At 35.9% G+C, this 23,552-nt stretch overlaps 1 protein-coding gene and 1 pseudogene across 1 annotated transcript in view; one reads left to right on the forward strand and one right to left on the reverse strand.

Annotated features, from left to right (window-relative positions):
- Nucleotides 1–23,552, forward strand: part of FGF14 (fibroblast growth factor 14) — a 769,918-nt gene that overhangs the window by 38,612 nt on the left and 707,754 nt on the right. The gene's annotated exons all lie outside the window — the stretch shown is intronic.
- Nucleotides 1–23,552, reverse strand: part of LOC136403258 (dnaJ homolog subfamily A member 1-like) — a 194,543-nt pseudogene that overhangs the window by 30,563 nt on the left and 140,428 nt on the right.

Consider the following 23,552-nt stretch of genomic DNA (forward strand, 5'->3'; position numbering starts at 1 on the left):
AAGTGATACCTTTACTTTTTTTCCCCTGGTATCAATACCTTTTATTTCTTTCTCATGCCTCATTGCTCTGGCTAAAACTTCCAGCACTATGTTGAATGTAAGTGGAGAGCATGGGCAGCGTTGTCTTGTTCCTGATTTTAAAGGAAAAGTCTTCATTTTTTCACCATTTAGTATGATATTAGCTGACGGTTTGTCACATATGGCCTTTATTATGTTGAGGTATGTTTCTTCTATATCCATTTTATTAAGTGTTTTAAGCATGAAGGAATGTTGTATCTTAATGAGTGCCTTTTCTGCACCTATGGATAGGATCATATATGATTTTTGTTCTTTGTTTTGTTGATGGGGTGTATTATACTGATCGATTTCCATATGTTGAGCCATCCTTGTACTTCTGAAATGAATCCCACTTGATTGTGATGTATTATTTTTTTAATATGTTGTTGTGTTTGATTTGCTAGTTTTTTTTTGTTTGTTTGTTTAGGATTTTGCCATCTGTATTCATTAGAGATATTGGTCTGTAGTTTTCTTTTTTTCATGTTGTCCTTGCCAGGTTTTGGTATCAGGGTTATTTTGGCCTTATAAAATGTGTTATGGAGCATTGCCTCTATTTTTTGGAAGACATTGAGAAGGATAGGTATCAAATCTTTCTTGAATGTTTGGTAGAATTCACTAGTGTAAGCTATCTGGTCCTGGACTTTTGTTTTTGGCGAAGTTTTTGATAGTTGTTTCTATTTCCTCCCTACTTATGGATCTATTTAGGTTTTCTACTTCTTTGTGACTCAATATAGTAAGTAATATTGTATAGTTGTAAGAATTTAATCACGTCCTCTAGGTTGTTGAATTTGGTGGCATATAATCTTTTATAGTATTGTACTATGATTCTTTGTATATCTATGATGTCTGTGGTCATTTCCCCTCTTTCATTTTTGAATTTGTTTATATGAATCCTTTCTCTTTTTTCCTTAGTGAGTCTAGTTAGAGGTTTGTTGATTTTATTGCTCTTTTCAAAGAACCAGCTCTTTGTTGTATTAAGTTTATCTATAGTATTTTTTGTTCTCTATTTCATTTAGTTTTGATCTAATTTTTATTATTTCTTTTCTTCTGCTGACCTTGGGTTGCCTTTGTTCTTATTTTTCTAGTTCTTTCAGATTTGATGAAAGATTTTTTACTTGAGGTCTCTCTTGTTTCTTGATATAAACCTGTAATTAGATAAACTTCCCCCATATTATTGTTTACAGTGCATCCAAAAAATTTTGTTATATCATGTTGTCATTTTTATTTGTCTGTATATATCTTTTGATGTCTGTTTTTATTTCTTCCTTGACTCAGTCATGTTTTAGTAGTTTGATGTTTAATTTCCACTTTTTTGTAGGTTTCTTTTCTTCCTTTCTTCAGTTGAATTCTAATTTTAAAGCTGTATGGTCAGAAAATATGCTTGGTATAATTCAATCTTCCTGATTTTTTTATGATAATTTTATGGCCCTACATACATTCTATCCTTGAGAATGTTTCATGCACACTGAAAAATCTGTATAATGTATAATCTGATATTCTGGGATGAAATATCCCATAAATGTCTATTATGTTCATTTGGTCCAGTGTATCATTTGAGGCTGATATTTCTTTCTTCATTTTCTATTTTGATGATCTATCTAAAGCCATCAAAGCTGTGTTGAGATCTGCAAATATGATTGTGTTTTTTGTCTGTTTCTCTTTTTAGATCAGTTAGTATATGTCTTATATATTTTGATGCTCCCTGGTTTGGTGCATATATATATTAAGAAGTATATGTCTTCTTGATATAACATCCCCTTTATCATTATGAAATGTCCATCTTCATCTCTTGTTACTTTTGTTGTCTTCAAGTCAGTATTGTCAGATATGAGTATGGCTACACCTGTTCTTCTTTGTGTATTATTTGCTTGGAGAATTGTTTTCCAACCTTTCACTCTGGGTCTACTTTTGTCCGTATAGCTTTATGTGCCTTTTGAAGGCAGCATATGTTTAGGTTTTATTTTTTGATCCAATCTGCTACTCTGTGCCTCTTTATTAGTGAGTTCAGTCTATTTACATTTAGGATAATTACTGACACTTGAGGATTTCTTTCTTAAAGCCATTTTATGTTTTGTTTTCTGGTAGGTCTATGTCTTGTTTGGTTCTTCTCTTTTATGTTTCTATCATTTGTTTTTGTTTCATGGTAGTCCATGCTTCTTTCCTTTGTTTCTTCTTTTTTTGAGCTGTGTGTTTCAAAGGTGGCTTTGTCATGGATGGTTACCATTAGGTTATTAAGAGAAAAATTGTCAAATGTACAAGAGTTCTTTGTCTTATGTGTGCTTCTGTACTCCATCTTCCTTTGCTACTGCAGATTTTTACCCTCTTCTGTTTTATGTTATTGTTGTCACAGATTATCATTGTTTTTATTGTGACCTTATTGGAGCTTTTACTTGTAGTTTTGATTTGTTTTGTTCTTTATTTCTAGTCAAATAACTCCCTTGAGTATTTCCTGCAGGGGGGTGTTCTGGTGATAAATTTCCTGAGCTTTTGTATGTCTGCAATTGTTTCTATTTTTCCTTTGTATTTGAAAGATAGCTTTTTATGGATATAGTGTTTTTGGCTTGTAATTTCTCTCTTTCAGTACTTTGAATGTTTGGGTCCACTCTTTTCTAGCTTGTAGAGTTTCCGCTGAGAAGTTTGATGATAACCTAATGAGCCTTTCCTTATAAGTTATGTTCTTCTTTTCTCTAGATGCCTTGAGGATTGTTTCTTTGTTGTTGATTTTTGACAGTTTTATTATAATGTGCCTTGGAAAAGGTCTGTTTGGGTTGAAGTACTCGGAATTCTGTTTGCTTCTTGGATTCAAGGTTCTAACTCTCTTCATAGTCTTGGAAAGTTCTTATCAATTAGTTTTAAAATAGGCTCTCCATTCTCTTTTTTCCTTTTCTTCTGAGTATAAGAATACCCATTATTCTTACATTGCTCTTTCTGATGGAGTCAGGAAAATCTTATAGAGCTTTTTTATTGTTTTTAATTCATGAGTCTCTTCCCTCTTCTCTCTGTAGCATCTCTAATTGTTTGTCTTTGATGTCTCTGACATTTTTTTCTATCTGGCCTGTTATATTAGCTAAACTTGCTACTTCAGTTTTCAATTCATGTATTGAGTTTTTCATTTCTGTTTTTAATGTCTCAGTCTCCTTGGTAAGGTATTCATTTTGTTTTCTAAGCTATTTATGTTACCTATTGATGATTTCTTGCATCATGCTGAGTATTTCCAGAACTTTCATTTTGTGTTTTCTATCATTTAACTCCAAGGTTTTAATGTGACTGAGATTTTTTTTCTGGAGATTTTTCTTTTGTTTTCTGAACTATTCTTTTGTCTTGTGTTGCCATGGTATTTAATTTCCTCTTCCTTGATGGCATTTGAAAGTGGTATTGTTGAAAACTCTAACAAAAAATACTAAAAAAATGAAGAATTAAAATAGAAAAAAATACAATGAAAATTACAAAAAATTAAAAATAATGGTAAATAAAAAAGAAATACCAAAAAAAAAGAAACACCAAAAAAAATTCAAAACCAACAAACACCCACAAAAAATAAGAGTAAGAAATATAACAATGAAAGAAAATTAAACTTAAAGGAAAAGAAGAAAAAGAAGAAGAAAAGGAAAAAATAATTTAAATTTTGAGAGGTCACTGTTTTCTTCTAGTTGGTGTTGTCGTATTATAAGTTTTAGCTCTCTAAAATTCTGGACTGACCTCTACAAAGATGTCATTGTCACAATAGCGTGGAGGGGGCCACAGTCGCATTGCTGGGTGGGGCATGGTATGAGTGCTCTATGGCTTTACAGCTTTAGTAATGGCAAACTCAAGCCTCTGGGCACATTTCTCCATGTCTCAACAGACCAGGGACTAGATGCAGAGCACCTCTATTCTTCAGGGGAGAGAGTGGCTTTGGAGAGTTAGCGGTGGGGTCTTCTCTGCCACTTTTCATACTTGCAAGGTGAGGGAGGTGGAATCTCAGAGGCTCGAGACTGCACATTATTTTTTTCTGTCTCTGTGCTAAATGTGGGCTGCTGGCAGACTGTAGGCACATTGCTATCACCCCTCATTCTACTGCAGCTTTGGTTTAGTACCACCCCCCTTGCCCCTCAATCTCTCCACTCCTCCCAGCAGTAGGTGACCTAGACACTCCAAGCTTCCCTCTCCATCTCCCCAGAAGACAGAACTCAGACAGCCCAAGCTTTCTTTCTCCTCATAATCCTAGCAGAGGAAAAAAAAAGTGACTCCAGGATTCTCTCCAGAGCCCACTGTGAGTGCGTTTTATTTTCCAACCCCCTTTTCAATCCTTCCCACCTTTAGTCCACTCAGTGCGTGGATCTTTCTGGCACACCTGCGAACCCAGCTGGCGTTCCTTCTCTGCTTTTTAGTTGTTCTAGAATATCTTCCTGGTGCTATTACTCTGATGTCATCCTTATGTCTCATTTCTATGTGATATTATTTTCATGTATCTTATTTCTTTTAATTATGAAAACAATAGTGTGAGATACATATGCTTTTTTTTTTTTGCTAATGAGGAAACAGACTCTGAGTTGAGAAGGGATTAAAGAACTGACATGTTAAAATACCTATCATGTGTCAGATAGTCTATTAGAAGACTAACGACTACTTTTTCAGTTAATTCTCACCATTAATTTCCTTCTCTTTGGTATGTAAATTAGAACAGACTAGATTATACTATGGTACCAAACAGACCCCAAATATCAGTGGCCTAATAATGTAAAGGTTTATTTGTTGCTCACACCACATTCATTGTGTTGCCAAGTGCCTTTTCAAGGCAATTCCTCCTCACACTTATTCCAGAACAGCAGTTGAAACCAAGAGAAACAGCACCACTTCACAGTTACACCATCCTGAGCAGGGAGCTCCTTATTTATTGTGACAGGGAAAAAGTGACAGGAAACCCATGCATAGACTTTTAAGGCCTCAGTATGATATTTATGCTTATTTCTTTTATAGTTTATTGGTTAGAGCTGGTTACATGGTCCCACCTTACTGTAAAGAGGATGGTAAATGTAAAGAAGCAAATGTACAGTTGTAGCCATTACTGGGTCTGCTGCAATGTTGTACCTTGTTTTAAAAATGAGAAGGTTGGCCCTGGCCATTTGGCTGAGTGGATAAAGTGATGGCCCAAAGTATGAATGTCCCAGGTTCAATTCCTGGTCAGGGCACACAAGAGAAGAGACCATCTGCTTCTTTCACCCTCCTTTCTCTTCTCTGCCTCTTCCCCTCCTGCAGCCAATAGCTTGATTTCCTTCAAGCATCTGCCTCAGGCACTAAATATAGCTTGGTTGATTAGAGTGTTAGCCCCAGATAGGGGTTGCCAAGTGGATCTCATTTGGGGTGCATGCAAGATCTATCTCACTATTTCCCTTCCTGTCACTAAAATAAATAAAATAAAATAAAAAGAGGAAAGGAAAGAAAAAAAATGAGAAGTAAAAAAAATGAGAAGTTCAAAGAAGTTAGATTATACTTCCAGAGTACACCCTTGGTAATTAGTAGACTTAATTCTTGAAACTAAGTCTCTGTTAGTACAAGAAAACTTCATGCCTTCTATTTCCACCCTTCCACACACTCTGAGTATTCTGGTGTTGTAGAGTTATGTGTTATGTGCTTGGTGTTATCCAACATTCAAAACAACCGCAGGGAAACTTTATCCTGGTATTCAAGCCCTGGTGTAGTTTCCTTCCTCAGTGAATAGTGCTGACGTGTTTAACAAATATGGTATTGCAGAAATGATAAAATATAACTTTTGAGTCTAGGCCATAAAAGACAGTGGTTTTCTCCTTACTTTCTCTTTGATCACTTTTCCTTGGGACTTCCAGGTGATATAATGTGAGGACACTAAAGCAACTTTATGAAGCTCCCATATGGCCGGGAACTGAGGCCTTCTTCCAATATTCAGAACCAAATGGTCATTGATGAGAGTGAGCCATCTTGGAAGTGAATGCATGCATCAAGCCATCAGCCTTCAGATGGCTGAGCCCAGACCATTATCTGGACAGCAACCCCTTGAGAGACCCTGAGCTAGAACCACTCAGTTAATGTGTTCCCAGATAATTCTTGATCTACAGGAACTGTGTGAGATGAGAAATGTTTACTGTTGTTTTAAGTTGCTAAATTTGGGGGGTGATGTTATACAACAATAGATAATAAAAGGATTATTTCCTATCATGTTTTCCCCTCAGCTCTGGGATTCTTCCTACTTATGACAGTGACTTTTTAAATTATTTGAATATAGAAGTGGTACATTTCACAATGACTGTCACACAATAGTGTTAGGAAATTTTAGTTAAATAAGTCTTATTATTTAATCTAGTAATTCTAAGCAAATTTGGTGTAAAGGTCTGTACTAACAAATGATAAATCATGCTAGTTCAGAAAAGAGATTTTTTGCATTTTATTTTCCAACAAATGTGTATTTTCCTGCTTTAAGCTATTACCAACTTGAGCATATTTTATATTTAAATCAAACTGCGAAGTTTTGAGAAAGAAAAAGCTAAGGATGTTTTTATGAACAGTTTACTGTAGGGAGGAAAACAATACAGAATTAGCTGCTAACTTCTTGGCAAGGTGTTTTATCAGTACTGTATTGTTTGGGCAGAAGAAGGATAGGATTGATAAAAAGCAGAATCCTGCAGGGGAGGGCAGAAAGCCATGCGTAATACTTATTGTTATTGGCCGCACCTATGAACGAAAATGTTCACCACACCCAAATAGGGTTCAAATGTGGATCACGGGTTTATGCCCGGGCTGCCATGCCTTAACATTTTTATGTGATTATATATTGTTGCTACTTAATCAAGAAGCATGCTACAGTATTCTTAATTTTAAAAAATATTTTATTTATTTATTTTAGAGAGGAGAGAGAGAGAGATAAAGAGTGAGAAGGGGAGGAGGAACAGGAAGCATCAACTCCCATATGTGCCTTGACTGGGTAAGACTGGGGTTTCAAACCAGCAACCTCAGCCTTCTAGGTCAATGCTTTATCCACTGTGCCACCACACATCAGGCCATGCTATTCTTAAAAATATAATGATTTTCAGAAATATATAATCCCAAATGCCAGCATGACATGCATTATTATCTTGTGCCTCTAAATTTTTTAATCAGTCATATCTTATTCTTGAATGTTTAAAATCTCTTAGAAATGAGCTCTAAGGTGAGGGTCTCACTGTTCCTCATGGTGCCAGGGGTGGGAGGAGGTTGAATAAAAATCAGCTCTTGCCAGAGTCTAGTCTGTGAACTCATATAAAAGGCAATAGGATACTATTTTATTCTATTTAACATTTTCTTCATCTCTGTGATTCAAAGGTTATGTTCTGTTGGATGAGATAAAATTTTCTTAGCAAAAGCATCTTCATTGGCTATTTATTCCCATTGTCCCCTACCCCCATTAGTAAACACTCTATACATGCTCTAAATTTTCTATCTTGTCTTGCTTTGCACCCGTGGGCAAATGATAAAGAATATCATTTAGATCAAGCAATACATTATTGTTGAAACATGGTGGTCTTATAGAAACATAGCTAAGTCAGAGAGATAAATGAATACATATTATATTTACATATAAAATTTTGTATGTCTAAATGTACAAACATAAATATACATATTATATATGTATACTTATATTTATTAATTCATATACAACTATATATATATACAGTAGTTGTTAAGCAGAAATTGAGGTTCAAACATAAGGACCTGACCAAGGTGTGTGAGTCAATGAGACAAATGAAAACAAAGACTCAAAGATAATTCCAAAGTTTTTAACTAAGTAAAAGATAATCTATACAATGATATATAATTATAATATAATTATAATACTTTGATGTACATAACAAATTTTATTGATAGAACCCAGAAAAGTAATTATAGCAGAAATTATTATCATCATTATATAACTGAGAAAACAGCAGTTCAAAAATTTTAATTGACTTGCTTAAAGTCTTCTAGTTAATGAGGGACAAACCTGGAATTTGAATCTGGGGGTCCTGTCTTTAGATATGCTTAGGGATTTTTCCATTTCCAGAGATTCCTCAAACTGGGGTCCACAGAGTGCTAAAATATCATGTATACTTGAATATGTGAATATTTTGATTGGAAGAACCAGACTTTAAGATTCTCAGAGAGGTCCTGACATAACAGAGTCTAAGAACTCTGTTTCTCCTTGGTTACTGTCTGCCCCCTCTGACTAAAAGGGTGATGAGGTAAAAGGGTTGGCCTACTTAATAATTAGATCCCGGAAAAGTGCATAGAGGCATCTAGTGTGAAGAATCCTGAGTGCAGAATATAGAGAAAAAGGCACGGGTGTTGGAATTCAGTGAGTTTCTAAAAGAAAACATTTTCTTGGGCTGGGCTAGCTCTGAATTTAATTAGAAAAACAGGTCAGACTTTAGAGCTTGCGCCGCATAGATTTTGTGACAAACCAAAAGACTTTCAAGTCCGCAGTATGTGTGGGGTTTCTCACCTCTCCTGACATTTCTATAGAGTAAATTTTGCATTCTTCTGTGTGGTGGTGATCAGCTACAGGGGAATGAAATGGGGAAGTATGGGGAGACTGTGGTTTATGACCATTGTCGGTGTGGTGTTTGGGTGGTTCCATGGAGGAGTGGGTGCCTTTTATTAAAAACAAGCTTAGATTTAGTTATCGAGGACCTGTGCCTGCCATTTAATAACCTAAAGTCCAATGGATCCATTTATACTCCATATGTGAAATATCAGGTTAAATTTGCAATGTATTGAAATTTCTATTGAGCAGTCCTTCAATTTCCACAATTCCTTTTATTTCTCAGCAGTAGTAAATAGAAAGCATTCCTAAGTGTTTGTAGAACGAACGTGGTGGGGCTGGAAATCTGAAGCTGCATGAACATATTTAACCGACAGAAGAATACTTTGGTTGTTGTTACTGCAAACATGCTAGCAACTTTCTAATGTTGAGTTGAGTCCATTATGAGGTTTTATTTAGATTGTTAAATAAAATTTGAAACCATAAGAGGTTCTAGTCAGTGACTCAGTAGATAGAGTGTTGGCCTGGCATATGGACATCCTGGGTTCAATTTGTGGTCAGGGCACACAGGAGAAGCCACTATATGTTTCTCCCCCTCCTCTTCTCTCCTTCTTTCTCTCCTGCAGCCAGTGGCTTGATTAATTTGAGCATGGCCTCAGGTGCTAAGGATAACTAGGTTAGTTTCAGCAAGTCAGCCTCAGTCACTAAAAATAGCTCAGTACTTGAGCATCAATCCCAGATGGGGTTACCGAGTAGATCTTGGTTGGGGCATATGTGGGAGTCTGCCTCACTATCTTCCCTTTTCTAGTCTAAAAGAAAAAAGAAACCATAAAAGAAAGTGGTCATGAAAGTGATGTCAAAGTAGAGTATACTAGACTGCTTTAAACCTCAAGCATGGCCCCTGAACACTCCAACTGTTTTTGATTGTTTAGGTGTTTACTAAGGAGATCAGCACTATTGCATTAATATGGATGCACGCATTTGTGCTATTGACAACTAATTTTAAAAGCTTAGAGCAAAATCTACTGGCACAGTATCTTTCTTAAAATAAAAACATAAGAATAACATAATTTTCTTAGGATCTACTACCATAAACCAGGGTATCCAAAAAATCTAAAATTATTGTTTTGCTTTGCTTCCATATCAGGTAGAGACAAGAAAGTTGGGAGTGTGTTTTGGGGCTAACATAGTCAAATATAGCTAACCAGTCAAGACTTTCTTCAAGAAAAAAAATCCATAGAGAGTTTCTTGTCAGATAGCCATCGAGTAGGCATCGAGTTCCCTTCTCCTGAAATACTGAAATGTTTCCTTGTTCAGTGTCAAATATGAGAGTAAAAATCTTGGCTATAAATTTGTGGGGGTGGAGAGAGAGGAAATCAAATATTCAAAATGGCAACAGGACAAATAAAACGCTCCCAACAGCTGTCACAAGCCAATGAGACATCACATTAAAAAATAAAATATATTTTCTTCAGTTCAAGGAAATGCCTTTTGTTTCTTTCGTTTGGAATGACAATACATATTTACCTAATGGCAGTATTATTCTTTGGGAAAGGAGTCTTTTGTAACGTAATTTAGATGAGGTTTATTTGAACACATATTGTTCTATTTAGTTTTATGAAACCTATAGCTTTTTATAGTTTTTGAAGCTCTTTTATTATCTTATCAAATAGGCTGGAGTCCTATTTGATTTCTCAGTGAACCTACCATGTGTAATACAAAAATTGCTTAACCTCTCTCAGAATAATTTATTTTTTTGCTGTTGAACAATGAGGACATTAAATAAGAAGATGTTTTTTCTATGAACAATTTAGCAACCACAGTAACTGAAGGTTGCAATCAACTGATCTAAATATTCAGTCAGTTACTCCTTTAATTTGAGTTTCAAAATATGTTCATTTTATATATGACTAGAAGAGGTTGGTTGGTGTAGAATTACATCTCAATATATTTAATACTTAAATATTTTCTTTTCACATGTATCTAATTTCTTAAAATAACCAATTTTTATTGTATTTCATGTGCTAACAATAAAATACTATTAAATTATATCAATCTATAGTATATTAAAAAAATTATGCCTTAATGGTTTAGTTATCTTAACATGCTCATTTTTTTAATGAAAGGTAATTATTTTTTGTTAATAATTCAACAAGGCCCTGGCCGGTTGGCTCAGCTGTAAAGCATCCGCGTGGCATGCAGGAGTCCGGGGTTCGATTCCCGGCCAGGGCACACAGGAGAGGCGCCCATCTGCTTCTCCACCCCTCCCCCTCTCCTTCCTCTCTGTTTCTCTCTTCCCCTCCCGCAGCGAGGCTCCATTGGAGCAAAGATGGCCCGGGCGCTGGGGATGGCTCTGTGGCCTCTGTCTCAGGCGCTAGAATGGCTCTGGACGCAACAGAGTGACACCCCAGAGGGGCAAAGCATCGCCCCCTGGTGGGCATGCCGGGTGGATCCCGGTCGGGCACATGCGGGAGTCTGCCTCCTCGTTTCCAGCTTCGGAAAAATGAAAAAAAATAAATAATTCAACAAAGTAATCTTTTCCATTTGAATTTAATTAACATGCAAGTTTTATTCTCTTCATAATATGGCTGAAGATAACTCAATTTTTTTCTCCTTCCAAGAGGTTTTTTTTAAAAAAATTATTTATTTATTTTAATTTATTGTGTTTACATAAATTCAGGTGTCCCAACAAGTACATTCCCCCACATCTGTGTTCCCCTCAACCTCCCCTTTGTCCTTTAACTCAATTTTATTTTAATATGGCTTTTAAATTTTTAAACAAAAATATAGTTAAAGTTTGACATTTTTTTCCTAAACTTTTACAAATAGATGTCAGATGAAATCACTTTTATTTGTATTTTTTGGTGATGAATGAAATAGCGGTGTGGGTAGCATGGTTTCTGTTCTCAACAAACTCATAATTTGGTGTAGAGACAGGCACATATGGACATATTTATTGAACATACAAGTACTACATTAACAAAGTGCTATTGCATACAGAGGCAGAACAATTGATTTTCCCTGCAGCAAAGATTTAGTGCCCCCAAATCATTCTGTTCATATTAGAGTTATACTGTTAATGATGTTTTATTATAATGAGTAAAGTTTCCATTTCATGTGCTAAATATTTAACCTCTGAAGGCAGAAGTATTCTTATTTATCTTAGTATCTCTAGTTCTTACCTTTGTTTGTGTTCATCAAATATTTATTGACTTTAGTTTGATGGACAAAAATTGGGAGAGTTCATAGAGGAGAAAACATTTAGCAAATGAGATAATATTCAAAGTGGGCCTTGAAAACTGTGAAGCACAAAAAGGACCGCATAGAGGTGAGGAGGGCAGTTCAGTTCCAGCAAAATCAGAAAGGAGGAAAGTTTGTGAAGTGTTTGGAAGTGGTGACGTAGTGTGAGCAAGCAGCTGGAAATGGGGATGAAATAGTAAACCCAAGCCAGAATTTGAAGGTCCTCAACTATCATTGTAATTAATTTATACTCTTCTAGAAATAATCAGATCAGTTTCTAGAAGTAGTGAGAAAGCTGCCAGAAGCCACGACACCAGAAAGGCCATATTAATAGTCTGACTAAGAGAAGATGAAGTTCTGAACTAAGGCAATGATCATGGGAATGAAGAAAATGACACAAGTTCAAGAGACAAAGAAGCATTAAGGAACCTGAGCTTCTGATACCATGAAACTACTTTGGACTGCTTATACTCAAACTGTTACTTGATAGATTAGAAAAAAATCTATTGTGTTTAAATTAATGCTGTTTGGGGTCTCTATCATATCAGTTAAAATATGCTAATAAGGAATGCAACCTGTAGGTTCAGTTTGAGAAATGTTGAATCTTGAGTTGTTTTAAGGATCTAGAATTCAAAGTGGTAATCAAAGCTAAATAAGGTTTGGGGATCAATTACACATAGTTGAAGCCATGAGAGTAAGATTGCACAGGAAGGAACTGTTGAGTTAGAAGGGAAGAGAACCAGTTGATGGGGGAACATCAGCATTTTCAAGGAAGACAAATCAGGGAGGAGCAAAAGGTAGAGAGCAGTCAGGGTTATGAAGACAAGGAACAACATTTTAAGCAGTATGTGGCCATTGGTGTCAGGTGCTGCAGAGTATTCCAGAAGCAGTAGGGTTGAGAAGCGGTCACTGGATTTGGGAACTAGAGAACATGACCGATCCTGTAGGCAGTAGTTTTAGTTGAATGGTGGTGAGTGGAAGCTGGATCATGATGAGTTGCTATAGAGTTAACAGGAGGTAAGAGGTCTGCCCTTATAGAGAAAGAGTGTTAAAATCACAGTTTATAGACTAAAGCAGATTTTTCAACCTTTTTCATCTCATCGCACAGAAAAACTAATTACTAAAATTCTGTGGCACATGCAAAATATTTTTTTATTGAGCTGATGATAGGTATAATATTTTATTGAATATATTGGGGTGGCATTGGTTCACAAAATCATACGGATTTCAAGTGTACAATTCAACAAAATGTCATCTGCACTCTGCATCATATGCCTATCACCCCAAGCAAGGTCTCTTTTCATCCCCGTATCCCCCCTTTTGCCCACCTCCAACTACAACCTGCCCTCCTTTCCCTCTGCCCACCACGGTGTTGTCTGTGTCTAGGTGTTTTGATATATAATATATTATATATATGTAAAACAAAAAAATACATGTTTTTTTTTTTTTTGCTTTATCCCTTCACCGTCTTTCATTCAGTTCTTCATTGCCTCTTCCCCTCTGACAGCTGTTCGTCAGTTCCACGTACCCATGCCTCTGTTTCTATTTCATTCACCAGTTTATTTTGTTCATTAGATTTCACATATAAATGAAATCATATGGCACTTGTCTTTCTCTGACGGGCTTTTTTCACTCAGCATAATTATCTTCAGGTCAGCCCATGCTGTTGCAAACAGTAATATTTCTTTTTATACGGCTGAGTAGTATTCCATTATGATCTTTTGGATTGCTTTTTTATTCTCTGTGTCATTTATTTCTGCTCTGAACTTTATTATTTCCTTAATTCTAATTGCTCTGAGTTTTGTTGTTCTTTTTCTAGTTCTTTTAAGTGTAGGGTTAGATTATTTACTTGAGATTTTCTTTCTTCTTTGGTAGGTGTGTAATGCTTTGAAATTTCTTCTCAGTACTGTTTTTTTCTATGCCTCATAGATTTTGGGTTTTTGTGTGTTCATTTTTATTTGTTTCTAGGTAACTTTTTGATCTCTTCCTGATATCATTATTAACCCATTCATTGTTTAATGCCGTGTTACTTAGCCTCCATGTGTTTAAATGTTTGTTTTAAATTGTAATTGATTTCTAGTTTAAAATCATTGTGGTGAGAGAATATGCTTGATATGATTTCAATCTTCTTGAATTTATTGACTTATTTTGCATCCTAACTTGTGGTCCATCTTTGAGAATGTTCTATGTGCACTTGAGAAAAATGTACAGTATATTCTGCTATGTTGGCACAAAAATGTTCTATAAATACCAATTAAATCCATCTAATCTAGAATATAGTTTATGGTTGCTGTTACCTTGCTGATTTTTTGTCTAAAAGATCTATTCACTGATGTCAGTGAGGTGTCAAAATCTTGTTCTATGACTTTATTACTGGCCATCTATTCCTTAATATCCACCAAGATTTTCTTTTTATAATTAGGTGCTTCTATATTGGGTGCATATATGTTTACAAGGGTTATATCCTCCAGTGAGATCAATCCTTTTAGTGTTATATAGTGACCCTCTTTGACTTATAGCCTTTGTTTTGAAGTCGATTTTGTCTGATATAAGTATTGCTACCCCAGATTTTAATTATTATTTCTGTTTGCATGAGTTATATTTTTTCATCCCTTTACTTTCTATCTGTATATATCTTTTTTTTTTTTTTCTGAGGTGGATGTCTTATAGACAACATATATATGAGTCATGTTTTCTTATCCATTCAGCTACCCTATGTCTTTTGGTTGGAACATTTAATCTGTTTAAATGTGTGGTTATTATTGTAGGTACTTATTTATTGCTATTTTATTCTTTTTGTGCTAGAGAGAGAGAGACACACATAGACAGACAGGGACAGAAAGACAGGAAGGAAGAGAGATGTGAAGCATCAACTCATAGTTGTGACACCTTAGTTGTTCATTGATAGCTTTCTCACATGTGCCTTGACTGGTGAGCTCCAGCCGAGCCAGTGATACCTTGCTCAAGCCACCGACCTTGGAATTCAAACCAGCAGCCTTTGGGCTCAAGCCAGTGATCATGGGATCACGTCTATGATCCCACATTAAAGCTGGTGATATTATGCTCAAGCTGGTGATGCACGCTCAAGCTCTCAAACTTAGGGTTTTAAACCTGAGTCCTCAGCATCCCAGGCTGATGCCCTATCCACTTTGCCACCTCCTGGTCAGGCACCATTTTATTCTTTATAACTCTATTTCTATTTATTTATTTATTTATTTATTTATTTATTTATTTATTTATTTATTTATTTATTGTTGTTTTTTTCTTAAAGCAGGCCCTTTAACAGCAGGTTTGGTGGTAATGAATTCCTTTAACATTTATTTTATTATTTTATTTTTAATTTAATTTATTTTATTTTTGCCTGGGAGTGTTTCTGTTGAAAAATCAGCTGACAGCCTTATGGGAGCTTCCTTGTATATAACTGTCTCTCCCTTGCTGCTTTTAAGATTCTCTCTTTGTCTTTAACCTTTGTCATTTTAATTATGATGTGTCTTGGTGTGGGCCTCTAGGGGTTCATTTTGATTGTGACTCTCTGTGCTTCCTAAACTTGTGTGACTTTTTTCCTTCACCAGCTTAGGGAAATTTTCAGACATTATTTCTTTAAATAGATCTCTATCCCTTGCTCATTTTCTTCTTCTGGTACCCCAATGATGCAGATGTTGCTATATTTGATGTTGCCCCAGAGGACCTTTAGACTTTTCTCACTTAAAAAAAATTAATTTATCTCTTTCCTTCTCTCTCTCTTTTTTTGATGCTCTGCTTGTGTGCTTATTGTTATCCTGTCCTCTAAATCAGTTATTTGATTATCTGTTTCATATAATGTGCTGTCAATTCCTTCTAGTGTATTATTCATTTCAGATATTGTATTCTTGCCTGACCTGTGGTGGCGCAATGGATTAAGCATCAACCTGGAATGCTGAGGTCACTGGTTCAAACCCTGGGCTTGCCTGGTCAAGGCACATATGGGAGTTGATGCTTCCTCCTCCTCCCCCCTTTCTCTCTCTCTCTCTCTCTCTCCTCTAAAATGAATAAATAAATAAAAATTAAAATAAAAAAACACACTTAAAAAAAAGAAAAAAAAGATATTGTATTCTTCATTTTTGACTGGTTCTTTTTTATAGTGTTTATGTCCTTATTTCTTTAGTTTCCCACTGAGATAATTCTTTCTTCCACTAAGATCCTTAGCATTCTTTTATTTTATAATTTTATTTATTTATTTTTATTTTTATTTTTCTGAAGTGGGAAACGAGGAGGCAGTCAGACAGACTCCCGTATGCGCCTCACCAGGATCCACCCGGCATGCCCACCAGGGGGCGATGCTCTGCCCATCTGGGGCGCCGCTCTGTAGCAACCAAAGCCATGCTAGTGCCTGAGGCAGAGGTCATAGAGCCATCCTCAGCGCCAACTTTGCTCCAATGGAGCCTTGGCTGTGGGAGGGGAAGAGAGAGACAGAGAGGAAGGAGAGGGGGAGGGATGGAGAAGCAGATGGGCGCTTCTCCTGTGTGCTCTGGCCAGGAATCAAACCCAGGACTCCTGCATGCCAGGCCGATGCTCTACCACTGAGCCAACCGGCCAGGGCAAGATCCTTAGCATTCTTATTACCTTTGTTTTAAACTCTGCATCTGGTATTTTGGTTGCTTCCATTTCATTTAATTCTTTATCTGGGGATTTCTCTTGTTCTTTCAATTGGGGCATATTTCTTTGTCTCTCCATTTTCTCTCTGTGTATTAGGTAGATCTGCTATAATTTCCAAAATTCTTATGTTGGCTTTATGTTGAACGTGCCTTGTTGGGCTCAGTGGCACAGTCTTTCACATAACCCTGAGCTTCATGCACCAGGAATGTTTTTTGTGGGCTCAGTATACTCTCCTGTTGTAGTTGAGTCTTGAATGGTGTTGGCCCTTTTAATATCTTATAAGTTTGGGAATACATTCAACTTTTTGGAGGATTTTTCAAAGAACTTATATAACATACAAAAAACATAATCACAATTCATGAAATCTTCCCTATCCATTGTCCTCCCTATTTTCTTTTTATTCCATTATCTCTGGATTGAAGACAGGAAACTCAAACAAATGATGATACTAAAAAGTCCCAGAGTCGAGTTCAAAGTTAAATCTAAGTCAGTCTGATTCCAGTGTTCTTTCCCACTATCTATAATGGAGCTTTTGTGTTTACTTGTGAAACTGAGTTTAAATAATAAAGCCTTAGAATGTAAACAAGCCCTTTCTCATCTGTCCTCACCTCATTTTTCCAGTCTTTGTCCTCCGCAGCTGCCTGAAGCTGGGTCTGTTGATGGATCTCACCACTGAGCCCACACCCCTCAGCCTGACCTTCTAGTGGTGCTTCCATAAGACCCAGAGTTCCCTGTGTTAGGATGGTCCATGTAATGCTGAGTCCCAACCTTCTCATTCACTTTCTCCTTGTCCCATTGGCCTTTAGAACAGGTATTTGTCTCCATCTCTATTCTGTAGTCTGCCTCAAACTCTTCTTCTACCTTAAAATGGGTGCCCTGCTCTGAATCTCACCTATCTTGCTCATACCTTAATGTTCTGTCAAGGTCTTGCCTTTTCTTTTTTTCTGGAAACAAATTCTATTACATTTTCAGGGAGTGTGCTATAAAAGAAAATACACTGCTCACACCAGCTCTGCTTGAGTCTGAGGGCAGTATCTGAGGCTAGCTTGTATTTTCTGGTACCATTTTATAAATCATTTTGGAGCCTGCATGCTTTGGACATTTTGGAGCCAGATTAATTTCCTGTATTTTTTATGCTCTCTTCCCCAACTCTGTGTTCCCTGGGGTAAACAGCGTCTACCTTAGTGGTTTTCAACCACTGGTTCATGAACTGGTGCTGGTATGACAGAAATTTTATGCCTGTCTGTGAATGAGTTAACCACCCTGAAATTCGTCATAGAACTTTAAGGTGGTTAACTCTTTTGTAGACTGACACAATATTGCTGGCAAACCAGCAGTGAAAACCACTGTAACCCTGTTCTTGATTCACTTCCTCTCTTGGGCCAAGGCACAGAGAACTACAGATGAGAGTACTGGGCATTAGACATGGTTTTGACAATGACATTTGTTTAATTTTTGAACTACATTGCTTTGACTGACTATCTTGAAGTGTGTTGAGCTGAAATGAGCATTATTAGTTAATATGGCAATGTTTTATCATTTATTCCTTAATTTATGATCAAGACACTGACATATTATTTGTTCAGTAATTTTAACATATAGGTCTTAACCCACTATCTTTTTTTTCATTTATAAGTTCTTTAAATCAGACAATGATCTAATTTGACTGACATTTTAAAATTACCTTCAAATATAGCAGCTATCTAATACCCTCTTTGCTTTGCAGATTATTACCGAGATGCACAGACCTTAGGTTATGTCTTGATGTTTGTGATTCAGTTTCTGTATTGCTTATTCAACTGACAGCTTCTGTGCAAAATCAGAATGAATTTATGTGCTGATGATGTTAGTGTCTGTGTGTGCATGTGTGTGTTTATTGTGCAATGTTTAGAGTGGTGAATACAGTGGAGACTGGCTTGGCTAAGACATTAGAACATAAAGAATTATATTTTAAGGGAGAACAAAAGTTCATCTAAGTGGGGGTCTTCTCAGAATGATAAGAGTATTCTTAGAATAAGTGTGAATGGTTGGTTTGGGGTGCAATCATTTTCCTCCTTGACATTGACTTCCAAAGATGTACTCTTATCATCTCCAATATTTTTTTACTCACTATGGAGGTATTACTTATGATTGACATAAACTCTGAGTATTTATCGTTTCATCTTGTACTACTATTGGGGTAATAAGTTTCTTAAGTAACTAGCAATGCATGGAACTTTATTTTGTCTTAAATTACCTTTCTAATTTTTAAAGAATATGGGCTACCTCATCATTTCTTTTCAACCTGCTCTATCTCATCCATGATATTAACAATTCTGAATCAAAATACTTTAAGCCTAAATGCTTAGTTTTATTTGTCCCTTTGTTAATATAAATAGAGCATGTTTTGGGGCAGTAGTTTAATTATTTTATAGGTTAGTTTTCAAATCTGTAGAATGTTCCTAACAAGGTCTTTTTGTAATTGAAGTCACATGTAGTCTATAATTTGATATAAAGAGGATTATATGACCTGGTTTTAAAACCACCACCATTTGAAAAAACCATCATCTGGGTCCCCTTTAAACCAGGTTTTTGCACACAGTACATCCCTATTTGTGTGTACACTAAGATACTGCTTAAGGAAATATTGTTGCTCAATAAAAGTGAAATTAGAATATCTGGAGGTGCAAATGGATAATAAATCCATTCTTTTATGTTTAATAGCTGTTTCTGATACTTATAATAGCTCTTCAGCTTTGTTTTAAAGACATATTCTGGTTTAAAATGACATTTTTATTCAAAATCTAGTTTATTTGTTCTATAAATACTTTGCATATGATAATATATTTTTATTATATTTAGGGGACCAGAAAAAGTCATAAATATAAAAACTAAGGTATTCTCCTTGAAGACTTCTCATTTTTAATATCAAGTTAAATTGAGTTTATTTCTTTTCTAAACCAGTATAGCAGTTTCCCAAAGGAATTATGTTTAGATTTTTAGAAAGTTAACACATCCAGGATGTGAGCTTTCTTTTTTCTCCACCAATTAAAGAAGAGCCTCAGTGAAAGTCACAGACAATTATGATGGAGGAATTGTTTGTTTTATATAATCCACGTCTTCCTGAAAATATACCTATGGACAAGATTTTTGTTTATGATTCATGTTTTACCCACTTTATGGGCAATCACTATTTATTTAGAAAAAAATAAAAGTTTTTAAAATTGGGTTAAATGGTCATATTTAACAGTAAATAACCACTCTGTATAAAGTTCAAGGTTTGTCCATTAGAAATAAGAGTGTCTTTTTGTGAGATATTCCTATCAAAATGGAAATTATTGGCTTGCAATTGATGAAAATCTTTTTGTTCTTATATCTGTGCTCATAGGATTCTTCAGCATGTAATTATTGGTAAATTTAATATACACCTACAAATATCCACATCATGCTCTAGAGACTGATATGTTAGACCTTGAGGGCTTGTGTGCATGTTTCTTTCTGAGCTAGTCTGAGACATTTACGAAGTGTGTACAATCACCACCATTTTCAATAATATACTTCTCCATGTCCTTGTTGCCTATTGGTGTAGAGACAAAAACACTAGCAAAATGTGCTGTTTTTTGCACACTTATGTTCCAGGCATTTTTCTAAGTACATTTTCATATTAGCTCATTTAAACCCCACACTGTCCCTAGTATTGTCCCCAATTTTTAGGCTCTGAAATAAGGCACAGAGAAACAATTTACTCAGAGTCCCCTAGCCAGTAACAAGTGGGTCCAGAATTCAAATTCAGCAGCCTGACTGCAGAACAGTCTGTTTCATTTGTTACCTTGAATTGCCTTCTTTCTAGAGAGGATAAGAATTCCAGAATTAACAGCATATTCTTTCATTTCTGGACCTGGGCTATGCTATTGGTGGGTCCTCTTGTTACCAATGTCCTCATATAGCACAGTGACCCTCTCACCAATTCTGAAAGCTTTGAACTGTGTGCAAGTGTGTTTCTTCCCTTCCTGATGATGATTTGATAAGTAAGTGCACATGGTGTGTTGTGCTCTGGAGCTTTGCAACCTGGTGGCCTTGATGGTATGTGAGGAATCTGTCATGATTAAGAGTTAGGACACTTTCCTGTATATAAAAAAATTATGAAAAAAAGTTGTGTTTGTTGGAAAGTTGTTTTTTTTAAACATTTTTTTATTAATTAATAATGGGGTGGCATTAATCAATCAGGGTACATAGGTTCAGAGAAAACATCTCCAAGTTATTTTGACATTTGATTATGTTGCATACCCATCACCCAAAGTCATATAGTCTCTGTCTCTTATCTGGTTTTCTCTTTGCCCCTCCTATCCCCCATCCCCTTCCTTACCCTCCCTACCCCTGGTAACCACCACACTCTTGTCCGTGTCCCTGAGTCTCATTTTTATGTCCCACCTATGTATGGAATCATATAGTTCTTAGTTTTTTTCTGATTTACTTATCTCACTCAGTATAATGTTATCAAGGTCCATCCATGTTGTTGTAAATGACCCGATGTCATTATTTCTTATGGCTGAGTAGTATTTCATAATATATATGTACCACATCTTATTTATCCAGTCATCTATTGAAGGGCTTTTTGGTTGTTTTCATGTCTTGGCCACTGTGAGCAATGCTGCAATGAACATGGGGCTGCATGTGTCTTTAAAATCAGTGTTTTGAGTTATGGGCATATATTCCTAGTAGAGGGATTGCTGGGTCATATGGTAGTTGTAAATGTTAAAATCAAATATCCCAGGTTTTATGATGTAAAATGTACATTAATCCCTGCTCCTCTACTATTTCTAGAAGTAGTCACTTCAAACAGTTTGAACTGGGACTTTTCAGATATTTAATATCTATAGAAACAAATCTTTCTGTCTATATATAGTTTATGCTCTGTGTATAATTATATTTTAGATAATAAATATGTATGTATATTTGCATTTTATAGAATATAATCACACTATAGATATTGTTCTGACATTTCCTTTTTTTAACTTAATGTATTATGATTATCTTTTCATTTTAGTACTCCATGCAATATATTGAGAATTGGCTCATTTGTCAAACAGTTGACAGATTTTCCATTCTATGAATCCATTTAATGTAAATAAAATAAGTAGCATTTAAATTAATAAATAATTTAGTTAGCCAATTCCCTACTAATGGAAATTTGGTTGTGCCCCAGTCATATGATTCAATCATACAGTGGGACATGTGACATTTAGGGCAAACGGACATAATTTTGCTTCCACGTGTTGAAACTGTTTTGTTGCCCCTTGGACTGCCTGAACTTCATCCCTCTACCAAATTTTCAAAGTTTATCATTAATAATGACAGATTTTATACAACACAACTTTGTAGTGGGGAAGCTTAAAAAATTCTCCATGTTTGACCTATTCTTACTATACTTTTGTCAGGCAAGAAGTAGGAATTAGCTTTTTTAAGTACTGTGCTTTTATTTATTGATAGATTTTAGAAAGAGAGGAAGAAAGAGGGAGAGAGAGAGTTTGTTGTTCCACTTATTTTTGTATTCACCGGTTGATTTATATGTACCCTGAGGGAGACTGGACCGACTGCAACCTTGGCATATTGGGACCAAATGAGCTACCAGGGCCCTGTGTACTGTATTTTGAAAGATCAGTCAGCTACAAGCAGTCCAAACCTGAAGTCTTAGGTTTTATAATTGCTTCAGTTATTCTTGTCTTAGAAGGAATTCTTCAGTCTCGTTGAGAGTTACATGGTTGGTTGGCTCTAAAAAAATGTTTCCCCTGTAGTAAGCAACAAAAAGTTGTATTAAGGAAGAGAAGATGTTTTCTGTGTCTGGCTTTACCTCTAGCTGAGATGGCTTAGACATTTCAAATTGCTTCTCAGCAGAAACTCATTAAAGTCTCCTTGAAATGTTCATCAGTTTCTTTTTTTCCAATTTAGTGAAAAATCTTAAAAATATTTCTGACTTAAATTCAGGTGTTAACACTGTTTTGTGAAAAGTTCTAAAAATAATAATCCTGAGCAAGTGACTTTAAGTGGCAATAAAATTTATGTCCAGAGGAATGAGGACATTGTGTTAACTCAGATGTTACCTGCTTTCTCTGTAAAGTGGCATGAGATTGGAATGAAAATCTTAGGACTGAATTAATCTTAATTTATTACTGCTTTTTGTTGAATTGGTATGAGCATTTTCTGTAATTTGTATAAAATTAATTTTAAGGAATTATTATTATAAATATATAAGGTTTTCAAATTCTGAAGATATAATACACGTAAACTATGATGAAGAATATACTGTCAGTTTTATAACATTTGAGAGTAGAGCTAGTTAAAATTCTGCTCTTTCTCTAGAATAGTCTTGTTTGTCAAAATTCTGGTAGGTGTGCAGATTGTGTTAATTCAGGTACTGATTTCACACATCCTGTCTCATTCAATAGAGTGCTTTTAAATTGGCCTTAAGCAGGCATTCCCACTGTATCAAAGTTCTCAACTTCCAGCCAATGGAATATACTTAATTTTCCAGGAATCACTATCTGAAGGTGGCTTCAGACACATAGCAACACCCTGTTAAATTTGGATTTACCCCACTGACATTTTTTAGAATATGTTACCAGAATCCAAGCAAACTTAGAGAACTATGGTTGTTACACTTAGGGAATACAGAGGTTTTGCAAATTTCATGGAAAGTGATTTTACTTTGGGTGATGGGTGTAAAACATAATCAACAGTTCAAATACTATAGAAATGTTTACCTGAAACCTGTATGCTCTTTAAAAAAATTTTTTTTTATTTTTCTGAAGTTAGAAGCAGGAAGGCAGTCAGGCAGACTTCGCATGCACCCAACCAGGATCCACCCGGCATGCCCACCAGAGAATGATGCTCTGCCATCTGGGGCATTGCTCCACTGCAGCCGGGGCTATTCTAGCACCTGAGGCAGAGGCCATTGAGCTGTCCTCAGCACTTGGACCAACTTTGCTTCAATGGAGCCTTGGCTGCGGGAGGGGAAGAGAGAGATAGAGAGGAAGGAGAGGGCGAAGGGTGGAGAAGCAGATGGGTGCTTCTCCTGTGTGCCCTGGCCAGGAATCGAACCTGGGACTTCCACATGCCAGGCTGCCACTCTAAC

This window comes from Saccopteryx leptura, chromosome 4 (assembly GCF_036850995.1).
Source record: "Saccopteryx leptura isolate mSacLep1 chromosome 4, mSacLep1_pri_phased_curated, whole genome shotgun sequence".
Taxonomy (NCBI): Eukaryota; Metazoa; Chordata; class Mammalia; order Chiroptera; family Emballonuridae; genus Saccopteryx; species Saccopteryx leptura.